Raw genomic sequence first — 17,405 nt, 5'->3', positions numbered from 1 at the left:
GTTTGCATTTAGCTTTTAAACTTCTATTGTGAATCGAGACAATTACCAAAGATTCTTGCCTTTTGAAAGTTGAATACAATACTGCTTAGAAAAATATGCAGTGTTAACCAGGAAGACTCTTCCACAGCAAGCCTCCAACTGGCATTCAGCTATTCCGCCACAGCAGCCTTCCTCCTGCCCCAGGTTATAATTCATACAGAAACCTCTCAGAGGTCTCTTCTATACCTTGTTTCTCCACAAGTGTTACAGAGACTACACCAGATATCAATGAAGTGCCTTTCACAATCCCCAAGTGTTTTCATACAGCATTATTTGAGGACACTAAAACAAAAGTTAAGACAGCATACAAATTCAAGTCAGTGACAATGAAGAGTCCTAGACCACAATGACTTGAAGAAAAGGCATTTGACTAAAAAAAAAAAAAAAAGGGGGGGGGGGGGGGATAAAGTAAGTCAATTATTTTATTCTTTATTTTCCCTCCTCTTGAGCAGGGAGGTTTATCTCTTGAATTTCAGATATAATTTATCTCATGCCTCTGTTCCACCTTTCACATGTTTTTGCTAACCTCTTTTTGCTCTCCAGTTTTCTACATACTATTGCCTGCCATTAATATTTATAAGACCCCTCTGAAGACCACAATAAAAAACAGTCTGTTTAACATAGGAACCTCCACATCTTGTGTGTTGGATTTACAGAGTTCAGAAAATATTTTTACCCTGCTACCAAACCAGAAACTCAAACTGGAGCCTCCTCCAGTACAAAGGAGCGTCCTTGAGTTTTACACAGGCACAGAATTACTGACTGCTCAGTTTACAGAGCCAGCGAGATTATTGCAAAGTCATTGTCTTCAGCCAGATTTTTCCAAGGCAAAGTAGAGGATAAAACACAATCTTCAAGTAATTGCTAGAAAAGATACAGATAAGAAGCTACACAACTTCACTTACATACCCTATGCTAACATTCAAGAGTAGGTATTTAAGAAAACATGCTCACATGCAAGTCAAGCATCTCAGATCTAAAATCATGGGAGAAAAAATGCTGATGTGGAACAAGTTCCCTATTTTTATTCAGCTACTTTCCAAAAAGTGGTGAAAAGGAAAGGTCTTCTGAATTAAAGAAAGTCATCTTCACCAAGAAAAGAAAACCTCCAGTACTGGAGGTCCACTGGTTATTGACATGCATATGCATTCAAGAAAAAAAGAAACCAGTAAGAAAGTTTAGAATGAAATTGTTATCTGCAGCTCAAAAAAAAATTTCAGGGGGGAAAATTTAAAAGAGACAAGTTTATCCAAAACCATTATCTATTCATTAAGGGAGTACATTTACCTTCTTTACATTCAAGACAGTGAAAACAAGAAATGCATGAGCCATCACATTTAAACATGCAGATGTTGAATGACCAAGCTGAAGGCAGTCAGAAACATTACAAAAGCAAAAACAAAAACAGTGGGAGGTTTCTGTTATCCACCAAATGTCACAGGATGCCAAGACAAAATACTGAACATCAGGAGTGATGGCTTCATGGAATGAGTTGTCATGCTATTAAAAAAAGAAAAGGCATCTCTTGATCCTAAGCACTGTGCAGAACTGGGTTCAAAATATTAGTGTAAACCCCCCAGAATTTACTGGTGACCTAAATATCTGCAGGAGGAACAAACACTAAGGAATTTAAAGACAGGAATTAGAGAAATAGGAAGAAACTTAAAGAGAATAATCAAAAATTGTCCGTAGGCAATGAGATTTAAGACATTGTACGTGACGCTTAGAGCAAATATAAAAATCACAAAGAGGACTTGAGTGGGGGTGAATAATGACATGACAGGCAAGGATAGGAGATGACTAAATAGCATATTAGAGAAAACATTAAAAGAATCTTGTAGAAGTTGTCCAAATGGGGCTCAAACAATAGCAAGCTAAAAACAGACAGAGAGAAAAAAAATGAGAGAGTCTCACAAATAATTTAAGGAAGTGAGGGAAAAAAAAAAAGTGTAAAAACTACAACTAAATCCTTTTTCAAGGCACATGAGGAGCAAGGAGCAGTAGGTAGCCTGTCAGGATCTCCAAGTCTAAACTAAGCAAACAAATAAATGCATTAATAAAAATGCTCAAACAAGCAAAGGTCGTGTTAGAAACACCAGATTTATTTTTCACATCTTCACGTTCACTATGGAGGAGTTTAAAGATATTCTCCCAGTGAAAGGCTTCTTTATGGAAGATGCATTAAAGGATCTGTTTCAAAGCAAAACACTGCTAGAAAAAAGTGTGGAGCAAATGGTCAACTGAAAAATCAGCAAACCACCAAGAGCAGATGACATTCAGCCAAGAGCGCTGAAGAAGCTCAAGCACGTTATAGTTGCAGTAATGATTTCAGTATGTTAATACTTGCTTTATGCTTCACCATTACTAGAGGAGTAGAAGAAAATGATTTTTTTTAATATTTATTTTTTAAGCTTTCAAAGGAGATCTAGGAAACTGCATTTATCTAAAGTCTGTAGCAAGAAAGTGCCTGAGATGACAAAGTTAACTAATAAAACTAAATTCTTCATGTTACTAAAGAGACTGGAGAATGGCAGAAGGACCTTACAAGATCTAGTTACTGGGGCATATGTTGACAGATATAACTCTGTGTGCAGAGATTTAAAGTAGAAGTGATAAGCTAGACAGCTGTCACTTCTGGACAACCATAACTTTTTTTTTTTTAATTAAAGAAAACTTATTTTTACAGTCCTGAGTATCCTTTTCAATGATTTTAAAGTTTTATGTTTTAAAAAAACTATTTCACGAAAAGAAGTGCCAGAAAGAAGGCTGACATGGATCAGGAACATGGGACTCTCTGCATGCACTCTTCACCATAACGGAAAGCGGGGTTGGGGCATGGAATCTTTCTGTTCTTTCTATAAATGTTATTTACAATGGAAAAGATATATGGAAATACTGTTTTTCTTGCAAGCTGCTGTCACACTAACTCACCCTCTCTAAAATGTTAATTTTCTGGAGAATAAGGCATACACCACCTTAGAACAGTATAATTTGTACCAGAAAGTACAAAGAAAGTGAAAAATCACAGCTTAAACAATACTCCTTGATTTCACCTGAATGACCTTGAAGAACCACTTGAGCAATTAGAACATAAGCACTCAAAGACTGCCATGATTTGCTCTAACAGCCTGTCACTATCAAAATCAGACCTTCAGTGGGCTGAGTGACATATTTACTAGACAACACACCCCCATCTTTCTTGCAGTTGAAGCCTGGTGAAGTCACACAAACATCATGAAAGTGAGAGTGATGCAATGTCTCAGGAGAGCTCAGGTAAAGAAAAGCACAGGAGGAATATTTAGATTTGGCTCATCATCACTGAACCCTAAACAAGTTCAACAGAAATGTGATGCTCAAAAAATATGCAGGATTTAATCAAATTTCTCATGGGGGAAAACAGCTAGAAAATATTGCACTTATTTTCTCAGGCGCATTAAGAAATATACAGATTAGGAAAAAAAATGTTACCAAGAGACGATAAAGGCTACATTTTATTCTACAAGGTCCTAATATAACAAAGGTATTCCATACCACTTGAATTAATTCCCTTTTTTTCCTACGTAGGTGTCGTGAAATCCACCCAGAGTGGGGAAAGAAATGCACCACCACATTAGGAAGATCAAAAATTAAGTTTGTTAAAACATTTGAAACAACACATTTTCTGCAAGCGTCTGAGTAACACTAAAGGAAGGTACTGCCCTTAACCCTTGCTAGCCCCTCAAAACCCATCAGGATGTTTTGTCTATGCCACTTGCTCTCCTGCCTACACTTTTTATGCCAAAACCCATTTGCCACAGCTGTTCTGTGCTAAGCCTTCTCCGGCACTTCCAGTCACTGAGCACACTATGACATTGCTCTGCAGCTTCACATAGCAGCTCTGTCTCGCTTCCCACCGCTGTCACCCAACGCCGTTTGGGAGGCAGCAGTCAAGTCGCACTCGCTGGTGAAGACCTCCCTCCCCACAGCCCGAGCGAAGCTCTGACTTGGGTGCTCTCCAGTCGCAGGCTGAGCTGTTCCTCTCCTCTCTCAGGCACAGCTAAATTGGTCACAGAACTGCTGCTGGCAGATGAGTGACACTTACAAAATCCTAAGTGATTTTCAGATATGAAGAAAGATTTCTTTATGCCTTCAGTTCAAGATATAGGAAACTATCCGATAAATGAAAATTTAGGATCCTTTCTCCCTAATCCCAACTGATTTAAGGATAAGCCATTCTGGAAGTCAAACACACGGGTAAGGGGTTCAACAGTAGGTAGCAAAACCTGATGCAGGACATCTCTGGACAGGTTAAGATGTGGAAAGGCACACAGGAGGAGAATTATTTTACACACGCACCATGGTTCTCTTCTCCATTCATCTAGTACCAAGCACTGTCAGACAGGACAGCATGCTGGCCAGACCTCTAGCACAGCAAGGTTTTGGGGGTTGTTTGCTTTAAACATTGTCCTGAACATTGTCAGTAGTGACTGTAATCTCTACGGTAACAGTAGCCTCTACAGAAGGTATATTACAGCACTGAAGAGATATTATAATGTAAAAACCAGCAGTAAACCATCAACACTTACCCCTTCCTTAATCCTTTTTAAAATCCACATTATACCTAGTTAACATCTGGTATAGCCCAGTTTTTCAGAGGAAGAGCAAACTGAAACAGATCTACTTGGCAGTGTCATCACTCTTGCCTATATGATTTCATCTATTTCAACATTCTGGTTATTTTTCATCTGCTATGCTTTAAGAAATCCATGAACATTTTTTAAAGCATTGGAAGTACCCATCCAAGAGACTAAGCAAAATACTGTCTGTTTTCTCACAGAAAAGGTTGTCTTGGCTACACTCTAGACAGACCAGTTCCATGCACCACATGAAAGTGAGAACAAACTCATCCACCAAAATACCGTACAGCCCTGCAAGGTATCAACTACTGCAAAACCAAAGCAAAACAAAGCATATGCCTAATAAAGCAGAACACTACCTGCACTACAAAAACCAGTGTACTCAATTTTTTTTCATTAAAGTAGTTGTTGTTAAGGGTGGTATAACACTGGTCCAGGAAGGTCTTGGAATTAGATGAGTATCACTCAGAACTATATTCAGGACTCCTCTCGAAGAGGATGCCCACATTACTACTGCAGCTATGTGTATATTTCTGGTCAATATTGACATGGCCAAGAAATGTGGAAGTGTCCTCTGACACAGGGTGCCTGGGTCTGCTGCACTCAGCAAGGGGCTGGGCCAAGGTGACTAATGGTCCCTGTCCATGGTCATGAAAGTCTGACACCAAAGTAGCAGGTGAACAGGACATTTTTCTCACAGAAGGTAAGATAGAAGTCTAAAGATATTTTTTTTTTCATTGCTAAATAACCCCCCAAAGTACTAGGGGTTTTGCAGTAAGAGGACATGCCCTTTTAGAAAAGCATACTAAAATGGTATTTTTAAAAAGATTAAATAAGAGTTTTCTTCCTAGCACTGGAGTATGAAGAATGCAAAATTAACATGCCCAACAACAGGCAGGAAAATGATCAGTAATATGCAACACATCTCCAGTTTCACTGGCACAGCAACACTCAAGAAACTCAAGCAGCTATCAGAGTTTATTATTATTATTTCAGAGAAAAAAAAAATTATTTTGACATCAGTTACACAAAATCCAATTCCATAAAGCTTTTAAGCAGTAGCTTGGAAATTGGTAAATGATTGGCAACAGTGAAAAATTCAGAGGTTCCTACTTCCAAACATAGTCATGGTTTAATGTGATGCAGTAGTGAAACACACCTTTGGTTTCGGGGGGACAGGTTGTATATGAATAAAGACCACCAAATAGTTGTAACTATAACAATAGAAGATGAACAAACTACCATAGTATCCCTCCCTGATTTAGAAGCAGGAGTGTTTTGCTTAAAAAATTGACATTATAAACACCTAAATTTTTAACGTGATAATCACACATCTCAATGACACTGAACAGAATGCAGTTATACTTACTAACACACAATTGCTTGCCAGGGAGTCTCAGTATTATAGGAGAGAGACTGACAGAAAAAGTGATTATTGATTAGCTGCAAACGTCACCAACGGGGAAAGCTGTGAAGGTTTCCTACACAAAAAGATCCTTGTTTTTACTAAGGATGCTGAAGTACCAAATAGAAACCAGAGAAAGCAAAGACGAGGTGATAATAATTACAATTCAAATATCCACATTAAGGCAGCCAACACGTGATCTGGCCAATTGATTAATTTTGCGGACTGTTAATCCATTTTACCAAGCATGCTATTCTGGGCATTAATACTCACAAACAGGTAAGTTATCCTTTCCCAGCCCAGCCTGCATTATTCTCGTGTAGTCCACGTTCTTGAGATTGGAAGACTGTTCAATGAAGAAAAATATATCCATAAACAGGTCAGTGATGCAGGAAGTCAGTCCCTTGGTACTCCTCTAAAACGCTACTGGACTACACGCCATTTCAGAGAACCTTTAAATCTTTACATCAGTTATCAGGGATATAGAAAAGTGAAGGCTACAGAAGAACAAGCATTCCAAAGAGTGTCACAAGGCTTTTGTGACTCTCTGGATACCCAAAATTGAAATACAAAATCTGAATATTACACTTATATATAAATAAACTACCTTTTAGGTCTGAAATAATTAAGTAGCAGGAGAAAGAGAAGTTGCCAGAAGTTGAACAACAGCCAAGAGTAAAGCGTTAGTGAGAAACCTGGCAGAGGCTCCAGATGGCAGAAAGCACTGCACATCAATACAGCTAACGTGTCGACTCAACCCTTACTTATGCTGGTATCTAATACACAGCACATTTATGTTCAATACCTATCGTACTTCACAGAAATCATTAACATCATACCAGAGAGCTCAGTCAAATATATAACCTTACCATACTGTTCTGAATTAGAAATAAGCCAAAATTCCACTCGACAGCCAAGGAGCTAAGCATGACGTGACTGCACACCCCCCTCCTGGTCAGAGAGGACATTTGTGGAAGCAGATTTGCTGCAGAACACCATCTTAGCTGTGAGATATATCAACTAGCTATGATAACCAACAGCGTGTTACTAAAACTGATTTATGTACGATCTTGTGTATATACATTTGGACAGGGCAAGTTGGAAATATTGTGACTGTAAAGTACATTAGCCCGTTTTGTCATGCTCCCTCCATCATGCTTAGCCAGCGGGAATTATGTACTCAAGGGCTAACCACAGGAAATCACCTATGAAGGGGGAGGGGAGACAATGCTGGCAGCAGGAAAAGATAATTCATCTAACTTGAGAATTCGCACTCGTTTTGTTTGTAAAGACAAGCAAAAGATCAGAAAATGCCAAGCAGATAGCACCAGTGTTGCACTCAATTACAAACCCAAATACTTGTTCGAGGAGCTAACAAGGCTGCTGTCAAGCAGGTCACTCATTTAGGCCTCCAAAAGGTGAAGTATGATATTACTTCATATTAGGAACAACATATTAAGATAAATCTATTAAAAGTTTTTAAGATATATTTAGCAATCGAGAGTCATCATATTAATTCAAAATTAGGAGGTAAGCATCTCCACAGAAAATTCTTACGAGCAAAATGTTTCTATTCCTTTTGATTTGTGCTACTGCTAAAATAGTTTGTGAGATCCCAGGCAAATCCCTCTTTAGCCAACCTAACAAATAGGTTTCTTGTTTGTAATTTTCCTCATTATTCATATACAGTCAACATTACAAGACTTCAATAATTTTAGTGACACTTCTATTGCAATTTCAATCTTTTTACTGTAATAACATTGACTTCCAGTGTTTTCTTTATTAAGTAAAATCACATAATTACAGAATTTGACTAACCTGCAAGACAGGTTCTCTGAAGGCTTCCCGTCTTCAACAAGTCATATTATTAAAACTTATCACTTGGATTTAAGTAAACACAACACGGTATTTCCACAGCTTAGTAAAAGCTATTCCTAAAATAAATTGTTGATGTCAAACAACCTGACAAGCTGAGGGTGGGGAGGCTTAATCTAGAAAGCTCAATCTACCTTGCATATAGATAACAAAGCAAGTTTACTATGAATGACTCAAAACCCCAACAAAATTATTCCTCTCCCCACACCCCCAAGATCCCAAACCTGATTTGCTTCTTCTCCAGCAGTGAAATCCCTTAGGACCTTTGCTACTAAGTCAAAACATCAAAGGAGTTTTCAACAGAAACTGAGATTATTTCAAAGGAAATACTTTTTCCAGTTGAAGCCTTTATAGATGTTCAATCTAGGGAGAAGAATGATAAAAAGTATAAGTAGTGTAAGTAGTAGGCATATACGGGACTTGTTCAAAAAGACCAATACTTTCTGATTTAGCAGAAGTTATGAGTTAAGAGTGAGGTTGGGGGTGGGTGAAGAGGCTGTCCCTGTCTCACCCATTTTGGGAGATACCCTAAAACAGAACAAGATGACAAGTCTCTACTACCCCCTGCTAAAACTCAAGTTTAAGTTACTTGGCCAACAAGACCTTGTGTCAAAGAATTTTAATAAAATGTAACTATTTACAGGCTCATCACAGGGGCAGGGGGAGGATGAGGGTAAGTCACTTGTACACAGCCCTGGTTTTCAACACAAGGCATAATATTAGTACTTTGAGAAAGTTAAAGGCATTTTTTTTTCCCCCACGGTTTGGAAAAGTGCTGGTCATGCACTGCTAGCATCATCCGGATCAAATACATAGATAACTTTAACAAGTCAGTGCAAAAAGTATACATAATCAAGGGTTTGTTTTGTTTTCAGTATGACCAGACACACACAAAAGCCTCAAAAACAGAGCTGGTAGGAAGGAAATCAGACAGCACTGAACAATGCAGAATAGGAAGAAAACCAGTCTTCCTTCTACTTGTAGTTCTTTAAGGACTCAGGTCCTCTGAAAATAGGTAAAAGCAACACTTTTGGTAGATTTACACAGAACCGATTATTTACCTGCTGCATCCTTTTTTCCTTTGGGTCCTCAGAGCCAAGATATAACAATTCTACTCTAGCACAGTAATCAGAATAGACTGAAGTCTAAACAGCTACTGAAATGCACAAACCACAAACACATCAAACCTTGACTGTCAAAAAGCTATACTCAGAAACACATCCATCTTAAATGAAATAAGCTACTCTGCAAATAAAGGTGCCTGAAACTATCTTGGGAAAGTTTTTTTCAGTAGTACCTCAAAAAGACAACTTTGAAGTAGTACTTTCAAAAGAACGTAGATACTGTTATTCTGTAATGAGTTTTAAGGGAGCAACATCTATATTCTGTGCCCTTCCTCTCACGCATTCTTCAATAGCACACTCAATTTTTCTTTTAGCTGAATCAATCTAAAACACACCCTTCAGGAAATGAGCATCTGTTAGGAATAAGAAGTTCACAGGTTATAGTGCCACAATATGAAAATGTTAGCACACACAAAAAAGCTATGATCTCTGCAGGAACTAGGAAGCATTCACAAACCAAAATTAAAAAGATGAAACTCCGACCTGTATCCCATTATAAGACAGAATGATCTACAATCGCTTAACTTTTTAACTGGAAGTTAAAGCAAGGTTATACTCAACGAAGAGGTTTTACATCTATTTTGTTTTATTACACAAGGACAAATTACTTCCTTGGACATTAATTTGAATGATGCAGTCTTAAACTATTCATTCCATGAAACTTACAGATGAGTATATTCATTCCTAACTCAACCACTGCAATAAAATCCACCACCACCACCCTTTTTTAAAAGAAGTCTGATGTGACAACTAATCACTATCAAATAATACCCTAAGGAAAAAAAAAAAAAAAAAAAAATTACACAGTTGCTTTGTAGAATGAAGTGTCCAGACCCTACCAGAAGCCCCGCTGTGCTCTGTAGACACTCTAAGTTGAATTCCACCACTAAAAATAAAGCTACATAAGCTGTACTTAAGAAAAATATTAAGCACCGCCTGGCACATGATCTCATGAAATTTGTATTAACAAAGGCCAAAGACCTTCCTGAATTAATTCCTGTTTAGGTGCTTTTTCCAGAAGATATGATCTAGTGTAATCCCTATTCAAAGATTGCAAGTAGCAAACAAATGATCTAAACCAGAATTCATCTGGGCTCAGAATCAATTAGCAAATTTCATTATATTTGTTTACTCTCCATCATCACTTTTCTTCTGTTATGTATTCAGACACTTCTATCTGATGAACCATTTATTCCTTACCTTCTGAGAAACTGGAAAGAGCTAGAAAACAGGTCCTTGGAACTCAGGAACACAGACAATTAGCATGACCCTTTCTACTAGGTAGCCATAAGAACTGGTGGCATTCAGGAAGAAGTCCCTGCCGGATACAAAATAACCTCCCTACTCCTCGGTTTGATTGTGAATAGATTCAAGGATCAGGCTAGTCTGTCTTTTTTATACAAAATAGTGCAGCTAGGCACAGGCCATCAGCACAGCTACCCCCAAGGTCAGTCTGTCTATCTAGCTAAGTCACACGAAATTTGGCAACACTTGCATGAATACTGTTTGTTTGTAGCATATAACAAATACTGGTTTTCCTCAATCATCTGAGAGCTCTTATTATCCCTTTCCAAGTCATTATATCCTCTGGAAGCTTTATCAATAAAATTTCACATTTTCTTCCAAGTCAACACAAAAAGATCAACAGCATTAGCAGAATTCCCTGTAACCCACTAGCAATATACCCATTTACATTTAGTAACTGAAGGTTTTCCAGGACAAAAAGCTGGAAGATCCACATCATCTAGGAACAAAAATACTTCTATTGCATTCAGAAGTGAACAAGCTGAAGTCACCCTTACTTTTTCAAAAGCAGTAAACACTAGATGCAGTGCTACCCCAACCCTGAAATAAAACTCCCCAGCCGTCCCCATAGCCCTGCATAAGTTCATTCTCAAGGAAGATGTATGCTTCCAAGCAACGGTTATTAACGCGATAGTGAACCTGCACCGACCAAAGTCTCTGGTGGTTAATGGTTAATTGCCTTCCAGTGGAGAAGGATCAATACAGGAGAAAGCAACAGATCCCTGATGCCATGAAAAGTACCTATGCTTGCAAGTCCCATCTTGTCATTTTATCTTCCTTTCAACCTAAAACCATCTGTCTCATCTTACAAAAAACTAAAAGTATCAGAATCACAATTTATACCATGCTTAAATCTATAAACACATACTGGAAAAATACGTATCATCTACAACACTGAAATTCACACTGTATTGCAATAAATGAAAGATATTGCTCTCAGGGCGGGGGGGGGGGGGGGGAATGGAAGCCTAAAGCTGCACTTTTATCCAACTGTCAAACTTCATTTTGTAAACTACAAGCATCACTGTTTGTACAAATGGGCAGCCCTCAGCTGATGAGCCATCTCTCCCCATAGCTTCACAAATAGAGAAAAAATTCACTTCCAGAATAAAACAAAACATTAGTTTTGGTCATTAAGAATTAATAATGTAAAAAAAAAATAATGTATCTGTATTTAACCCTAAGGGAGGGAGTAAGGTAAAACAGGATTTATCATAGAAATATTACAGCTTTCTCAGCATACTAAAACAATGACCCTTTAGCAAAGAAATGGTGAAGACAGAAAGAATCAAAGCCGTACGTTTTGAAGTAAAAAAATGAAATACAAATCAGAAGGCTTCAAACTATGACATAAGCTTGTGCTCATTTTTTTTGTAATTATATCTTCATTCTTCTCAAAGAAAAATGTTTTTAAACAGAACAAAACCCAACAAACTACAGTAAGTATGAGGCTTTCAGCTCTTAAATTGTGTGTAACCAAGAAACTACAGCATGCCTATACTTGCGCAACCAATTACTTGGCTAAATAAGACCATTTATTCAGATTAAAGCCAGCAGCAATTAATATCCTTATCTTCTTTGTATTTTGCTTTGCATTGCATTGATCTGAAGTACTGCACATAAACTGAAAAATACGTTATTAGAAATTGGTTATTTTTTAAGAAGTATCACTGTGCACATGCATATTAAATGATTTGTACTAATAATTCTGTAACTTCTTCCTTTCATCTTATTCAAATAATTATTCATATTTTACATTTCCGACTGTCAGAATTTTTCAATTCCCAGCTCCAAATCAAGAAATTTCACATCTTAAGGAAACATTAAAAAAAGTCAGAGACACTGATAAGTGTCTCATGCTGTATTTGCAACCAAATATCCTTTCTGAGATTAATTCTCTATCAAGATTTGGAAGCAAATGGGGAGGATTTGGTTATACCAAGGGCTTATGCTCATCCCTAAGACTGTGACAAGGAAACACGATTCCAGGATGCACCACACTGTTTTCAAGAGACACTGGAAAGTATTAGTACTGCTTCACAGCCCTCTGGAGGACACCTCATTTGGTCAACCACCTTCAAGAAATGACTAACTGGAATAGACATGGTGACAGCCAAAGGGGGTCATCAGCAAGAGGCCTGGTTCATTTAGCTTAGCAAAGCAATGAAGTTCTCTCTGTGAATGCACTGGGGGTGGGCGGAAGACAAGAATTAAACTGAGGACAGGAAAAGCAGAGTAAAATGTCCTGGAATACATTCAAACTGAAGTAAAAGACTATCAGTCACAGTATGAACGATGTGAAGCAGAACTAAAGATAGGGATAGTGAAGATCTATTTCAAATGAAGTTGAATCAGTTAATGAAAGGCATTTTATAGTATTTCTACAGATAGGCAGTATGAAAAAAACTGCCCGGATCCCTTCACATTTTTATCACCATTCACATGAAAAAACTTTGCAGTTGCCCAAATATATTTGCAACTCAATTGTAATGTATGAGCTGCTGTCATGGTTTAACCCCAGCCAGCAACTAATCACTATGCAGCTGCTCACTCACTTCCCCCCCACCCAGTGGGATGGTGGAGAGAATCAGGAAAAAAAAGTAAAACTCGTGGGTTGAGATAAAAACAGTTTAATAGGACAGAAAGAAAGAAAATGATAATAATAGCAATAATAAAATGACAACACTAATATAAAAGAATTGGAACACACAGAACAAGTGATGCACAAAGCAATTGCTCACCACTCACTGACCAATGCCCAGTTAGTTCCTGAGCAGCGATACGTCCCCCCACCCCGCCAACTCCCTCCAGTTTATATACTGGGCATGACATCACATGTTACGGAATACCCCTTTGGCCAGTTGGGGTCAGCTGTCCTGGCTGTGTCCCCTCCCAACTTCTTGTACCCTTCCAGCCTTCTTGCTGGCTGGGCATCAGAAGCTGAAAAATCCTTGACTTAGTATAAACACTGCTTAGCAACAACTAAAAACATCAGTGTGTTATCAACATTATTCTTATACTAAATCCAAAACATAAAACTATACCAGCTACTAGAAGGAAAATTAACTCTATCCCAGCCAAAACCAGAACAGCTGCCTTTGTCTTCTGGGTGTTTTTTTTAAATTCTACTTGCATCAGGGGAGATGAAGGGAAATTTGCCTAGAGTAGTTTTTAAGGGTCTTGCATACCTTTGAACACTGCAATTAAAATAAAAAGCAGAAAAAAATTAGTATTTTAAGTTTTGTTTAAAGGTATGGACAATTTGCCAGATAAAGCAAACTTGAAAACCCGAAACCAAATTAAAATCAAATGTAATATTATGCCATAAGGGGAGGAGGAGGAAATCATGTCTTTTACTGGTTGAAGTATAGTAATTAATTATATTTAAAGAGTTTTCTGCACAGCATTAAATGCTATTCCCTAGTTGACAAGTGAAATAGCAGCAGGTATGCAAAATAACAGAACTAATTTGAGCATGGACAAGCTCAGACTTGAGTGAAAAGAGACTTGGGTCTGTAATACCCAGATGTGCAGCCACCAAGAACCCAGACTCTCCAGGGGAAAAAGGGAGGGAAAGAGATTTTGTTTTAATTACATGCATCACAAATTCTTTAGGAGCACATATCCCACATGCAATGCTTCCCTTCTTTGTAGCCAAATATGACACAGCAGAACAGAGCCAATCCACCTCCTACCAGGATTCTGCCTTTCCTGTACTAGAAAAATATTCAACGTTTTTCCAGCAATTATGCAGCCACATGTACTAAAAAAATACCAAAAGCTAATAATGAAGATGATTCAAACATTTCTTTTCCCCCAGTACAATGGCCGAAAGTGTTCTGAGCAGGTAGTTAAAACACCCCAAAATTCTCTCAACTAGCCCTGACAGGTAACAACCATGCATATACATTTTTTCCTAGTAGAGAGTTGTTAGAGATTTAATCTGTTGTTTATACTGCAATCCTGAAGAAAAATATGTAAAATTAATAGGATTATGCACAAAAAAACCAACAACAACAACAAAATGTGCCAGCACTTTCCCTATGAACAGTAAGAAACATTCACCCAAAGGCAAGTTTAAGTGCGTAAGACAACATTTAAGAATTAATTACTTGAATATGTAGCTTCAATGATAGAACTGTAGATGCTCTATTCCAGGAATTATGTTACAAGAAAATGACCTCACCTGGTAACTGGTAAAGGGTTAAACATACTCACTCTTGACAGCAAAATCTCCTATTAAGCCAAGCCATGCACGGGAGAGGGTATTTTCAGAAGGATCCACCAAATACAATTTCTAAAACTAGCCATGTTGTTCCCATAACAGAGAAACAGAACTGTCAGGCAAATTGCATACACTGTACTCGGACATGACACAGACAATACAAGGCAGAGAAATAATTCTCCAGTTCCAAGCCCCTTCAATTCTGCAAAAATCAGCATCAATAAGAAGCAGAGTCCTAGTTTAATAGCTAAATTTAAGAGCAATCAGCAAAATTACTGGAGAAGATGCAGCAAGTAAGCTTTAACATCTTATCTGTCTAAGAAATCACTACAAAGTTAATAAAACCACAAGTTAAGCTAATATCCATAGCAGATGACCTCAGTCCTTGCACTTCATTATCCCCAAATGGCCCAGCTCTACATGTCCACCGTACACGCACACATCGCATCATGTATTAAATTTCTTATAGCCACATGAAATACACTACTGAAACATAACACATGGTGTGCTTCAACTACCACTATGGGAGGAGGGACCAGAAATTTACTGAATTAACTGAGGAAATATGTAAAGCTTGAAGTCCTTTGACCCAAGCATCTGATTTACTGCTGCAACTTAAGAAGCAGAGAAGCAAAAGGCAGGGGTGCTAATAGCAGGAAGCCAACCATGATCACAACATACATAACTGGAACAAAAAAGGAAAAGTGGCATCTCCAAAACTCTCATTTCAAATGTTCCCTGACCCAAAGACACAAGGGCTATATCCAGATAGCAAGCCAAATCTAAGTCCTGGACTGGATTTGCCACAACAGTTGCTTAGATTTCCTATTCTGAGGAAGATCACAAGAAAAACATCCAGTGCAGTAAATCCTTCATTACAGATTGTCTTAGAAAGTGGTTTCAGGGCTTTGGGTGTAGGGTTTGGTGGTTTGTTTGGGTTTTTTTTTTTTTTTTGGGGGGGGGGGGAAGGGGGCAGGGAGGGCATTAAGGAGAAGCAGGAGGCAGCTGAGCTGAGACACTGTGATTGCAATGTCTTTAAAGCAATCTATGAAGAGACTGCCAAAGCCAAAGGCAGCTAAACAGCTGTATCAGCAAAAGCTGTAGAGAACAAGCTGTCTGCTGGCCATACCTAGGGCTGCATACTGCTCCAGTTGTTCTCTGCCTCCTTTGGATCCAAGAAAACAAAAGTGGTTGTCTGGAGCAACTCCTAAGAGGAGCAGAAATCACATACATCAGGCCTAACCAACAAGCAGATATGTACCAACTTGAACGTGAACAGAAAGCTGTTCAATGTTCATTCATCACACCAACTACTGCTCATGGCTGCTTATACACATGGGTGCTAGTTATATTGCTAAAAATAACCAAGAATGAATAAGAAGCTCCCTATCAGCCCTCCATATCCTAACACTGTCAGGAGCAAACTCATCTGGCAGACAACCCCATGTGTTTGAAAATGCCATCAGAGGACAGCATTGGCTTCTCTGATCACATGACGAGGTTCCAGGTGCTGGTAGGTGAGAATGTAGATGGTTTCAAGGAATTAACACACAAAAGAAGCTCTTCCTGCTTGTTAACTTGAGTGAAGAATATTTTACACTAGGATCACAAGCAAAGCATCAAGAGTCCAAAGATGATATACCAGGGCAACCTGAACAAAAGCCTAAAATAAGAACAAGTAATTATTCACACAAAGTTCATAAGAAACAAGCAACCAATCCATCAGTCTTAGAAGTACACATACTAATGTATGAAGCATAAGAAAAGGAGCTAGAATTCTTTGAACATGATCAAGACTCTGATCTACTCCATAAGAGTCCACTCCCAGCTGGAATACTAACAGAAAGAGGATACAGTCGGTTCATAGAAAAAACAAACCAACCAACCAACCAAAGCAAACAAATCCAAGTGCCCAGGGGTGTTATGCCCTATATCTAAAGGATGTAAGCATCACAAATGCAGAGAGAGGTATCTTGGAAGTCTACAAATAATAAAAGCAGGAAAACCCATGAGTGCTATCAAGCTGCAAGCTTACTACAGACCATCAAAAACAGTGGACAGACAGATGATACCTTTTCTGAGCAGATGGAAGAGTGAAGAAAAGCATAGGACTTCTTGTTACAAGGAGGTACTAAGAACCTAGACACCTACTGGGAATGGAACATAGCAGAACTCCAGTGAGAGTTCAAGGAACTTACTTTTTTAAAATATCGAAAGCAACCAGAGACTCTTCCTTTAGCTGTAGCCAGCAAGAAAGAAGTGGTTGACAGTAAACAATGAGAGACAGTTTCGTTGGAAGTGAAGTGTCAAGTCAATGGTTACTGAAGAGGGAAAGGAAGGAAGAACAGCGAGAGACATATTTAACATCACTAAATAAGAGCTTGCAGAAGGCGAGTCTAAGGCAAGGAAGAGCTAATTCTCAAATGACACAATAGATACAAACAAATTCAAGAAAACCAAGCACAGCAAGAGGATAGAAAACACTGCAAGACAATAATGACTCAGAAAAAGCACACAGAAAGGGAATAACAAGCATAACAATGGCAAGAGAATACAGGGGACAAATCAAAAAGGCTAAAGGCACAAAATGAAATAATTCTCACAAAACAGCTTGAGGCTACTAAGAAATCATTCTATCAGCACACTACCACTACTAACAGAATTTGTCCATTACTGAATGAAGAGGGAAAACAGATTAATGAAGTCCTCACTTAAGAGATCAACTACAAGCAGGTGACTAGCGCAATTACTACAAATAAATGGGCAAAATACCCACCCAGAGTCAGTCTATTATTGGAAATACCCATACTTACATT

The 17,405-nt window shown here is 38.3% G+C and overlaps 1 protein-coding gene across 3 annotated transcripts in view; it reads right to left on the bottom strand.

Annotated features, from left to right (window-relative positions):
- FAM193A (family with sequence similarity 193 member A) overlaps positions 1–17,405 on the bottom strand; it is an 82,089-nt gene that overhangs the window by 49,148 nt on the left and 15,536 nt on the right. The gene's annotated exons all lie outside the window — the stretch shown is intronic.

This window comes from Aquila chrysaetos, chromosome 1, assembly GCF_900496995.4.
Source record: "Aquila chrysaetos chrysaetos chromosome 1, bAquChr1.4, whole genome shotgun sequence".
In the NCBI taxonomy this organism is placed as follows: Eukaryota; Metazoa; Chordata; class Aves; order Accipitriformes; family Accipitridae; genus Aquila; species Aquila chrysaetos.
The sequence above is the reverse complement of the archived record's forward strand: the minus strand, read 5'-3'. Positions and strand labels throughout refer to the sequence as shown.